Source organism: Hyperolius riggenbachi, chromosome 1 (genome assembly GCF_040937935.1).
Source record: "Hyperolius riggenbachi isolate aHypRig1 chromosome 1, aHypRig1.pri, whole genome shotgun sequence".
NCBI classification, from domain to species: domain Eukaryota; kingdom Metazoa; phylum Chordata; class Amphibia; order Anura; family Hyperoliidae; genus Hyperolius; species Hyperolius riggenbachi.
The window spans coordinates 447,995,681-448,008,476 of NC_090646.1; the positions used below are offsets into that span (position 1 = coordinate 447,995,681).

Here is a 12,796-nt window from a genome sequence, read left to right on the forward strand (position 1 = left end):
TGATTGGTATTACAAATGTGGAGCTGTCACACACACAGGTACCGTGAACAGGTGCAGTGACTGGTATATAACACTGCATGCGGTCACGTAGATAAGTGCACTGAACAGGTATGCAGTGACTAGTATTACAAATGTGCAGCTGTCACACACCCAGGTACCGTGAACAGGTGCAGTGACTGGTATATAACACTGTGTGCGGTCACGTAGGTAGGTGCACTGACAAGGTATGCAGTGATTGGTATTACAAATGTGCAGCTGTCACACACACAGGTACCATGAACAGGTGCAGTGACTAGTATATAACACTGTGTGCGGTCACGTAGGTAGGTGCACTGAACAGGTATGCAGGGATTGGTATTACAAATGTGCAGCTGTCACATACACAGGTACCGTAAACAGGTAGTCACTGAATATTCTGGGCCTAGCAGTGGCACAGTAGGAATTACCAAGGGGCCAAGGGCCAGCTGCAACTGACTGACAGGGCTGTATATGCAACAAGTGTCTGTGGGACACACACACACACACACACACACACACACAAAATAGATCACAAGAACAACATTAGCTCTTAAAAGAGCTGTTGAGGGGTGCTTTTTAGCAATAAGTATCAGCAAGGAGCAAGCTAACAAGCCTTACAAGAGCCTAACTAAGCGTTCCCTAATGTCTCTGCAGCAAGCTTTCCCTTCTCTAATTACTTAATTACTGCAGCCACACGAGTGAGTGAAATGGCCGACGCTGCCTGCCTTTTATAAGGGGGGGCTCCAGGAGGCGTACGAGAGAGAACGGCGCCGGAGACTTGGGCGCAGGACACAGCCAGTATATGGCTGATCCTGCTGCCGCACAAGTCCGGGCCGTGTTAATTACTATTCCCCCTCCAGGCCGACATGGATAGTGGGGGAATGAAATAATTTGGCTTCCAGCAATTGCTGGAAGCCGAATTATTGTTTTAAAAGCAACTTCTGATCCGTCTTCCGACGGCGCTGAAGTTACTCCCTGTGCCTGCGATAGCCGTAGTTCCTATTACGGCCTATGGTGGCGCCGGCTGCGCCCAAGTCTCCTGCGCTGCTGCGCCCAAGTGTCCAGCGCTGGATTTACCGTGTTCGTCCAGGAGGGAGTGTAGCCTGACTGGCTACCATGTGTCTGCTGACTGTGATGTAGAGGGTCAAAGTTGACCCAAATGATGTAGTATAGGGGGCGGGTCGAACTCGCATATAGTTCGCGATTCACCATGAACGCGAACCACCGAAGTTTGCATGTTCGCATTTACATGCGAACCGTTCGGGCTAGATCTAACTGTCATATCTAGCTTGCTTTGTAAACACATGTGAGCACAGCATAGATCGTATTTCAGCAGCTCACTGACCTGCCCTCCGTGAACAACCTGCGAGCCTCCGATCGCGGCTCGCAGGCTAAATGTAAACACGCGGGGAAGGAATCCCCGGTGTTTACGTCGCACGGCGCTGCTGCGCAGCAGCACCGTAAAGGAGATCGGCAATCCCCGGCCTCTGATTGCCCGGAGATCGCCAGCATCTGATAGGCTGAAGCCTATCAGAGGCGGCGCAGGACGGATCGCCGTCCTGTGCCGCCCATAGTGAGGAGGGGAGGGAGGGAAGGAGAGGGAGGCGGAAAATCACTGTGGAGGGGGGCTTTGAGGAGGCCCCCCCCGCTCAGCCACACAGAGCGGCGGTGATCAGACTCCCCCAGTAGGTCATCCCCCTAGTGGGGAAAAAAGGGGGGAAGTCTGATGGCCCTGCCTCATTCCTGATCTGTGCTGTGGGCTGGAGAGTCCACGCAGCACAGATAAGCAAAAAATAGCCCGGTCTTTATGAACCTCCAGACTAAAAATCTACTCAGCAGCACTGAAAAGGCTTGGTGTTTCTTTAAAGAGACACTGAAGCAAAAAAAATAAATAAATTATATAATGAATTTGTTGTGTAGTATGGATAATTACTAGAAGATTAGTAGCAAAGAAAATATTCTCATATTTTTATTTTCAGTTATATAGTGTTTTTTATAACATTGCATAATTCTCTAATATTTGCAGTTTACACACTACTTAGCATTTTAAATGATTTTATAGAGCAGGCCAGTAAACTCTTGACCTGTCCTCTGCAGAAAAAAAAAAAACAATACAGTGACTGACAGTTGAGATAACAAGCTTCAGAAGACAGAGCTCTCTGCGACTTCGAAAGTCCTGGAACTCAATGGCTTTTTGCATAGATAACAACTGGAGTTTCTTAACTCTTCCTGTACTGGGAACAATATTAGACTTATGTCTCTGCTCCTAATGCTTTATTTCTTGGCTGGACTACACATACAAATCATTATATCATAATTTTTCGCTTTAGTGTCTCTTTAACAGTTTCACAGCATCAGAACTTTGTTTTTCTTACCCAAGCCTCATTTTTAGCTGCACAGAATCTAAGCTCCGCCCCATCAAAGAAATCTGCCTGTGCATTTTTCCCCTGATGGGAAAAGCATGATGGGATTTCTGATGTTGTTGTTCTCAATGTCTAGCGCGCACAGTTGGGAGGGGTGATCAGGACACAGGACAGTGTCTCATGCTCCCTGTCACCTCCTTTCAACCAAAAAGATGTCTGCCCCCATCAAATCACAAACAATTGCCTGTTCTTTTAAAACAGGGAGGGTAAGAGATTATATTACCTATATATTTTAATTAACAAAACTAATGTAACTTAATGACAGTATGTTTGTTTAGGCTAATGTTTCTCTTTAAGGATGGTTTTACACTTTTTTTTCACATTGCAGTGGGGATGCGATGCTCCAACACAAAAAATTGTAAACATATGTCCCTGTGGCAGAGTGTGCCAACAGGGTCATATGCGCGTACGTTAAAAAGGGGCGCTGGGAAAAAAGGGCGCGGGGTTTTAAACGATAAGCATGGATAACGTTTAAAAATGTATTGTACTGTATTTTGTTTAAAATTAACGTTTTATAAAGTTATAAATCATTAAATAATGTGCATTAAATCGGCAATTGTAAAAACGTTAATCTTTCGTTTAAATAGTGAAACGTATAATAACGTTTAAAAAAAAATTACTAAGTAACCCTCCCTGTACCTACCCCTAACCCCTAGACCCCCCCTGTTGATGCCTAAACCTAAGACCCCCCTGTTGGTGCCTAAGTAACCCTCCCTGTACCTACCCCTAACCCCTAGACCCCCCTGTTAGTGCCTAAACCTAAGACCCCCCTGTTGGTGCCTAAACCTAAGACCCCCCTGTTGGTGCCTAAACCTAAGACCCCCTGTTGGTGCCTAAACCTAAGACCCCCCTGTTGGTGCCTAAACCTAAGACCCCCTGTTGGTGCCTAAACCTAAGACCCCCCTGTTGGTGCCTAAACCTAAGACCCCCCTGTTGGTGCCTAAACCTAAGACCCCCCTGTTGGTGCCTAAACCTAAGACCCCCCTGTGATAAGCATTAATAACATTTCAAAAACATATTGTGCGTTTTTTTCGTTTAAAAATAATGTTAAAAAAAAAAATTGTACTGTTTTTCGTTTAAAAATAATGTTTGGAAAAAATATTGTACTGTTTTTCGTTTAAAAATAATATTAAAAAATGTATAAATCATTAAATAATGTGTAATCATGAGAAGCAGTAATAAAACATTAAGTCTCCGGGCGCCGCTTTTAAAACGTTATTTTTCTCCGGCGCCCTTTTTTCCTATCGGGCGCCCATTAAACGATATTTATTATGGGAGTGAATGGCGGCGCCCGATTTGTCCACTAGCCTCCTGCGCCCTTTTTTACTGTTACCGTCATATGCCCCCTGCTCAATGACATACTCCATGCTAGGCAAGAAGTTTGTAACTGGGATTCCTGCACATGCGCGCCGCAATGCACTGCATTCTGTCATTTACACATAGTGCATTGCCCATACACTTCCATTACCCCAAGCACTGCGCATTAAGCACGGTGCTTGCAGTAACATGCTTTTGCCCTTGCGTCGGCTCAGATACTTCCGGGGTGCCATAAGGGGCCGCAATAAGTGTGAAAGTCTCTATAGACTTTTATTGCTTTTGCTGAAAAATAGGGTAACGCAATGCAGGTTTGGCCTGCTAGTGTAAAAGGGTTCTAAAAAAGGATTTTCCCATTAATATTCCTACCTTGAAATATTATACGTTTATTAAATGTTTGCTAGAAGTCCCCTGTACTGTCAGCTCTGTATATTCTTGACACAGAAAACAGCTTAAGACATATTTATGCTGAGCTTCATTCATGTCACAGAATAATATAAACCTTTGACTTCAACAATTGGTTTTAAGTGGAATATTGCACAGCTATATTATAAATAATACTCACATATTGAAATAATCTTCATTCCTTCAAAATTACATATGATTTAGTTGTACAAGTATACACATGGCCTTGCCACCTCTCTTCTTTGAAAGGATTTTATACTCTAGAAATGGATTAATCGCTGTATTTCTGGTCAGATATTGAAAGTTACTGAAAGTAGTATCTTAAGTGGCAGATTGCAGTGGCTCTCAAGGCTCACTACATTTCCACAAGACCTATTTTATATAATAAAATAGATGAACGAGCTTTGCTCCTTGAAAGCTTACATAGCTTTTCACTGGAGTTAGCCACTGAAGCGTATGTACCTGTCCATCTACCATCTTGGCAGCACTAGGTGCTGTCATAGGCGGAGTTTAATGAACCCTGGCGAGTTTCCACAGGCAGATAAGACTCTGACTATGGACTAGGCTAGTAACTCCTTCCACGTGTGAAAGGTACCTGGCCTAGGAAGCCATCATAAGCTGGCCTCACATGTTTGGCACAGAAGGGATGTGATGAAGCAGCAGAAGCATGAATGGGCCAGGAGGGGTGAAATATGGTCAGGAAAGGGCATAGCTTGACTTTCAAAGAAGAGATCAAGGCAAGCACTGTGACTCACCAGGATTCAGTATGATCTGATTTGTGAGAGCAGCCTGGCATGTGAAGGAGCCACTACTATACAGCAGTTAGGCCATCCAGAAGAAACCAAAGAAAAAAGAAGGGTTGAGGGGTTGTCAGCACAGTTTGAAAGGCACATGATGAAATAAAAGTAAGTGTGTTAGGGGTGGTGATACTCTACTTATCAGTGAAACATGCATTGGCTGTAACTGTTCCCACTTGAGTAATGCTTTTCTTACTTGTGTTTATTAGGGAGCTCCAGCAACAACACCTTACACTGGTGAACAGGGAACCCTCATTATACTGCCTATATGTTACTGCTCTTCATTAAAGAGTACTATTTTTCTGCTGCTCTTCACTGAAGTACTAACAAATCTCCTTGGGTCACCATTACATTCCCCCAGTGTTACCATGTCTCCATTGTCAAATTTATGTCCAATCATTGCCACCAATGAAGCTCCTACCATGAGAATGGGTGATTAAAGTTAGCTAAGAGAAACATTATTAAAGACATTGCTGAAAGTGTGGATATGTGTCCTTGACTCTACAGAAAAGATCATAATCAGGACCAAAAGTTTGATGATATCAACCTTCTGGAAATTTCTTTATAGACATTTTTGATATGGAGTAACGAGTTCAGTTTAGCTACATTGTGAACAGGGAGCAGCTGTATGACCTCCGCTTACATTGTGTGTTATCAGAAATCTTTCAAACCATGAAGATGGCCTACCAAGGTCTTGCATTTTGCAGCATATGTGCTGCATTGTAGACTTCTCTTAAACTCCTTATGTTACTGTGGTATCATTAATACTAAAAAGAATGAGAGGAAAAAAATGACCTGATTTGGAAATGATCAGAGGGCATTAACAACCTGGATTTCTTCTATTAGCCAAGAGTAAGAACTAATTTAAGGCTTTCCTAGATTCATCAAAACAAGCTCTAGCTGTTGGTACCCTGAACCTGGCTGCAATTACATGACTGCCATTTTGCTAACTTTTAGCACCTCTCTTTATGATGCAATAAGACTCCAGTGTAGGCTGGACACCAGGAGTATAATAACAGCCCATCAACCCCTGAAACCATCCCCTTCCCCCGAGCATAGTTGCTCCCACCTTGCTAAGTAGACCAATGAGTGGTAAAGTTCCTGTTCCAGTGCTGCATTGGGTCTCCTTTTCCTCCTGGCAGCCATTGAATCTATGCTGCCATCCTCTCTGGCACCCAGTCACATGACATCCTGCATGGGGAGTGAAGGAGGATGAGCAGGCCCCCATTGCCTCTTGCCCTCCCTTCCTCTAGTTGTGGGGACTATTGTTATGCATGTGTTGAAAACCTTTCAAAAATACTTAATTATTTTTCAGTTATGTCCAAATATGTCCATTCTGGAGATGCCTTAGTATATCAGGTGGTTTTGTTCCTAACTATGATGCTTTAGCACGTTTATGAAAAGCATACCTACTACAGTTACCCAATTACCAAGGCACTACCTAATCACTGCAGCAAAAGATACAAGCCTTAATTTAAATAATGAAGACAGAAAATGATAACTATAGTAAACTATATTACAATAATGATACTCACAATTCCCAGGAAAAATTTACTATAGAATTGGATCTTAATTATGTGTACTCGTTAAATAAATTAGATTTGTTTATGTGTTTCTGTAGCGCTACTCTAGAAGTCTTGTTTGGTGGTAAAATGCCTCTCATTGGCATCAACTGACAAACTACGTAGAAGTCAAATTCCATTTTCTCTAACCATTGTAAACAGAGGAAAGCTGAAATGTAATTGGTTGCCCTGATAGCAAATCATTACTCTTGTGCTGTCTACTATTAGTATTCAGTAAGGCCCTTGATCTTTTATTTCTTCAAAAAGATTTTCCACTTTCAGTTAGAGAGTTGAAAACCTTTGCTCCTGTCCCCTGTGGCTGGCCCAGTTTGTACTGCTACTGATCAGTTTTCTTTTAAATAAGCTGCTAAGCATCTCCAAAAACTACTAACATGCACAGTATCACTTGTCTTTTTACATGGATGAGAAAGGCTAGACTTAAAAAACTATTGCTTAAATGGGTTCCTTTGGGCGTGCTGCCTTATGCCAAGACAAGCATCTCAAATGACCTTGGAAAAGATCATTTAACTAAAATAAAATTGATAGGAATGAGTAAGGGGGCTCCTGCCAGTAAGTGGTGATGATTGTATGGAGGGAACTCCAAGGTCCTCTGTTATTTTCCAATGTTTAATACATACAATAGCCTCAATTCACTAAGCATATCTCCTGTCTTTAATAACGTTTCTAGAGTTATCACCATGGTGATAAGGCATGTAGTATTCAGGAAACATTTTACCTCAGGCAAACCTAAAGTTAACTCTTCTGTCTTAAAAATAACTCCAGAATTCTTAAGTTAAAGACAGGCTGTTAATTAACTGTGCGTGAAAATAACTACAGAGGAGGTAACTTAAGGAATGAAGAGATAAGATAACTCTCTCACTGTGTGGAGTTACGTTTTCTCTTGCTTTATTATCTCCAGCATGATTTTAGTGAATTGAGGCCAATCTCTAAAGCTTATACATTTGCTGAACATACACTCCTTTACTGGATACTACTAGAAAGGCCTGGAAGAGTGATGACCATGAGCTTTAGAAATATATATGGACTCATTGATTTATGCCTATATTCATAATGGTCTATACAATACGTTGCCATCTTTGCCTGTAAATCCACCAATTAGTACTATTCATGCTTCCATTCTGCTAGATCATTTTGCAGATAACCTTATTTAAAACAAAGCACACTGTACAGAAAAATGAAATGTTGAATATTTCAGTTAAATGTAGAGAAGCTTACACGTACGTATTTAACAAAGAAAATATGCAAAGTAAAGTGATCAGTACAAGACAATCAGAAGCAAGCACTTTTCAAGCTGAACAAAGTAATAAAAGGTTAAAATCTATTTGGTTTCTCTGGGTTATTGCTGCACCTTCTAGTGAATAAGTTTGGCCATTTCCAATTCCCAGAGTACTAATTATGGTTCTATAGGAAACATTTAATATGCAGAATGGGAGCTTTATTTGATGCAGGGGAAATAGTGCATTTTTTTCACATCTTTCTGAAGCACAAGTCTAAAAACCTAGTTTTGAGGCTAAGTGTGTTTCACTGACATCACCTGGCAATGGAAGCAGTGTTGCTCATGAATTTTCGCCAAAGTCATTTTTGTATTGAAAATGCCATTTTTAATTAAGAACATTTTTGAGAAAATACATTGTACTTTTGCAATCTGTTGAAATTTTGGGAAAATGCAAAAATCTTTAATATTTACTGCGAAAATGGAAAAAAATGTTAATTAAGCACTAAAATGCAAAAAAATTATTTCATTTAGGACGTAAATTTACAAAAAATTTGAAAAGTCACAAACTTATTACTCAATGATTTTTTATGGTATTTTCACTTGAAAATCGAATTTTCGCGAAAATTCATTTGAAAAGAATATTGGCATTTTCACTCATCACTCAAAGGGTGTTTTCTGCTATTGTAATATGTGTTATTTTTCTGCATAATGCTGAGCTATATGAGTCTTTGCTATTGAACATCAACCTTTGGAATATCCCCATTTTTAGATATAAATCCACTATTTCCCAAGGGGTGGTTTTAACCATAAACATAAAAGACACAGAAACATTACACATGCTGTGTCCATAATTAGAAATAATTGTGCACACATCCTATATAAGCATACCATTTTGTACTCTGTAGTATAAAGTGCTGCACTGACCCACTTCAGGTGGTCTAGTGTTTTCATGTTGTTTGTGCTTTAGCCACTGAAGATAAATTATGCCTTCTAGTAACTAGGCCACAGCTGATTTTTTTGTTGCAAGAGCAAAAAAAAATAAAATAAAATAAAAATAAATAAAAAAGGAGTTTATTAACACTATTATTGGCAGGCTGTTATTTATTTTGTTTACCATTTGGAAAACTACAAAGCTATGGAGAAAGAAAGATAGAGAAAGAGAGCTTCCAGTGCACATATAGAAATCAGACAGGCCTATCAGGTGAGCACATGAACCTGAATTCCAAGCCCAACCATGTTGACATAAATCCCTTCCAGACAAGATGAAAATCAATACTGCTGAATCTGACATAATGAAAGTTCAATAAACCACAATGCTTTATTCAGTTAGATTAGGAAACCTAAAATATCTAAAGATGAAATGAATACTGTTCTATTAGGTGTCTGATAACTTGCATGAATGGATTGAGATCACTCGGATATCTATGACAAGGAGGCAAGGCTACCATTACACAATAAATGCTGGGAATCACATTAGCCTCAGAGCAAGTAAATATATGGATGTGATCTCAGCACTCTCAACACTGATTGATAGAACATAAATGATGTTCAGCAGGCCTGAAAGAGCTTCCCATGATTTAATATGACTGCAGTAAACCAATAATTTGAGAAGATAATCAGATCTTTAGCAGCATAACATGTAACTGTGGCTGATTAGTATCAAGGATACCATCCGGAATCTTAGAGCCATCAACAGAATGGCTTATTAAAGTAAAATGCATGAGGAGGGGGGGGGGGGGGGGGGAGGGGGTGTCATATATAAAAAAAAAATCGATATAATTTATACTATACAAAGTGGATTTAACTCAATTCCACTCACCTTCAGAGAAAATATCACTAAGACATGTTTCACTGTTAGTGGAATCTAGCGCCTCTAGAGCAAATAAAAGTGTCAGGGTAGGCAGCTGAATCCCCGGCATGTAGAGATGTATATTGCATTAAGCACTAATATATACATTTATATATGAGAAACTCCCTTAAACTACGCTACCTTGACTGCTACAGGGTATACCTGTCTCCTGTAATCAGATAACTGCATCCATCATGATATCCTGCTGCTCTATACTGTCAACAAGATGACAGCTGAGACTGGGCTGGAAATGTGGAAGGTACTTAAAGGGTTACTTTTTTTCCCCAAAACTCAAAGATAAGAGACAGCTTTAAGTGGGATTGGAAAGTCCACTGCAGCCAGTTATGATGGATACCTGTTCTCCTTTTGGAAGGTGCTTTATAGGGTGCTAACACAGATTCATTGCTTTGCACTCTAGGTGCAATCTGTGGCAGTAAAGCTATTGCACTGAGTAAAAGCTACCATTACTTCAGCCCTATACACAACTTGTCACACATAGATAGATAGGTAGCAGGTAGACAGACAGACAGGCAGATAGATAGATAGATAGATAGATAGATAGATAGATAGATAGATAGATAGAGTGCCCTGAAAGATTGAAGAATAGATAAGGATACAATATAGCATACACATACAAACAGGATCTTATTACACACAACAGCAGATAGTAATTGTGCTTCTGTTCTGTTGAAAGTCTGGATTAGTTCATTGACTTATAATTTATTGCCCCTTTATTGATGTAACTTTAGACATGTGTCACTGATTGCTTTCCGAATCAGACGCTTCAGCTCCAGTGCCCTCACATCTGGGATCTTGTAACTGTGGTGGGCGTCTGTTTGCATTTTGCATAACCTAATCAGGTTGACTATGCAGACCGATAAGCTCTGGACTGCAAAATATTGCATAACAAGCAATGCACAACTCCGTGTCTGGGAGAGACAGAGGCAAAAACCACTGTATACAGAGTAAACTCCAATAGAGTATAGTTAGGAGATACATTTGCTGTGATAAAAGCAGAGTTTTCATTAGCAGATCATCCTGTTAATTTTGCATATTTTACACCGGAGACTTCATTTCACCTCTTTCTACCCTACATCTTTAATTCAGAATTAATTAAAAACTCTAAATCAAACCTAAGCTGGGAGACGCGCAGATTTAGGAGAGGAAGCTGCAGGCGATCTTAGACATCCTGTGTTATTTTGATTAACCCTGGAATGCTGTCAGATGACTCACAATAGATTATACATATGATATAGACATAATAAAGGCACACAAACAACTCCTCTATCACTCCTGAAATGAGTTTATCAGGCTGCACCGAGCAAAGAGATGAGAGTCCCAGGAGACTGATCCACCGCAAGATCCGGTATCCTCCTGGATTCCTGACCTACTTTGTGCTAGGTATTGCTCTGTAGTTGTGAGTGCATAAAATCATAATTCCCTTTCCCTCATCCTTTAATCATCTTGTGCCAGCTCTTAAAACGTTTTCCACCAGCCTATTCTTCCAAAGCTGACCATAATATCACATTAACATTGCATACTTGTCTAAGCGCCTCCACAACGCTGGAAAACTACATGATTTGGACGAGAACTGTGTATTCTGCAAGCATTCCAAATCCAGATTATGCAACGTAAATACATTACTGTAACTTCCCCCTCGGTTTACTAAGGATAGCGTAATATTGGACTAGGACCTTTCGGCTGGGATCCCAGAAAACAAAACAATAAAAAAAGAAAAGATGAAAGCCAAATGTGAGTTTTAATAACCATCAAGTAATCTACTTACCTTTATTGCACCATGGCTGCATGTTGAAAGAGTTATTTTATTCCCTTTAGAACAGACTGGAGAGATAGATGCTATCCTTAGGAAATTCAAACTTCCCTAAAATGAATCACACTCCAGAAATACAGCAAGGAATATTCCCCATCCAGCTGCCTTCCTCTCAGTCTTCTGGGGTAAAACAACAATCTTGTTTACATTCAAAATCCATTCAGAGTATCCAATGCTTAATCCTGCAGCTCCCCAAACTACTTGTGTATCGGGTACTTGTGAGTCTCCACCATGGAGACAGCTGGTAATGAGAGCTGCCTGTCTCCCCCGCACTGTTGTTGCACATCAACGTGTGATGTGCTTCCTCTGGCTGCCAGGCGTTCTGGTGAAATCACTGTTCTTTTCCTTCCCCGGTTACTCTACGAAAAAGCAGTGAGAGGAAAAGCAACGATGAATGTTTTATGGAGCTGGATCAGGGATTGAGAGGTGATGAATGTTTTATGGGATCATGTGGTTTGGCGTGAGGGGAATCAGGCTTGATCCGATTTACAGGAGACAGAGAGAGCAGATGGGAGGGAACGAACGCAGAAAACAGCAAACAAACTGGGATAATGAAACATTGCAAATCCGAGTTGGTGGAGTGCGCTGTCCATTCAGCACCACGGATCTGCAATGTAAGAAAAGACTTTTGTGTTGTCCCTGCTAGCAGAGAGAGGCTCATTTGTACTGGATTTCGGTCACTGATCCCAGCACTTGCAGTAGCTCAGTAATTACTTGACATGCAGCAAAGGGGGAAAGCAGTGCACTTAATTCAGGACTAGACGTACTTTCCCGTTTTATTAATCTTTTGTTTTGCAGTGACACAGGAAACAAAAGTAAAAAATATCAGACCAAATTGACTGGATGAAGCAGAAGCACTTTATGTTTCAGCTAACCTGCAGGGCAGGATGTTTTTCTTATATATGGACTTACCTAAAGTGCTGCTGTAAGTGAATGAAATTTCAACTCAAGTCAAAACAGTTTTCTTTTTCTTAACCCTTGAGTAGTGGATACATTTAAAGCCAGTGGGAACCGCTGTTAAAATAAAAAGCCACATACTTACCTAAGGAGATGGAAGGCTCTGGGTCCTAATGAGCCTTCCCTCACCTGTCCCAGTGCCCACGATGCAGCACTGGCTCTACCATTTATATCCACGGAGGACTCCAAAAGACAGGCTGCTCCATACTGTGCACACGAGTGCGCAAGAGAGGGCGCTCGCGCGTGCGCAGTATGGAGCGGCCCGTTTTTGGGAGCATCTGGTCTCCCGAAGACTTTCCAAAGTCACCTTCGCCTGCTGGAAGGAGCTGTATTTGACTAATTTAGTCAAATACTGCTCCCGGGGACAGCGCAGCACCAAGGGCACTGGGAGAGGAGAGGGAAG

The 12,796-nt window shown here is 41.1% G+C and overlaps 1 protein-coding gene across 1 annotated transcript in view; it reads right to left on the reverse strand.

The window, feature by feature from the left end:
• The window catches only part of RTN4R (reticulon 4 receptor), a 274,992-nt gene extending 263,102 nt beyond the window's left edge, over nt 1-11,890 (reverse strand). Inside the window, exon 1 of the mRNA XM_068271466.1 lies at nt 11,392-11,890. The gene's annotated coding sequence lies outside the window, so the exon portion shown is untranslated. The remainder of the gene's footprint in view (nt 1-11,391) is intronic.
• Nucleotides 11,891-12,796: the final 906 nt, after the last annotated feature.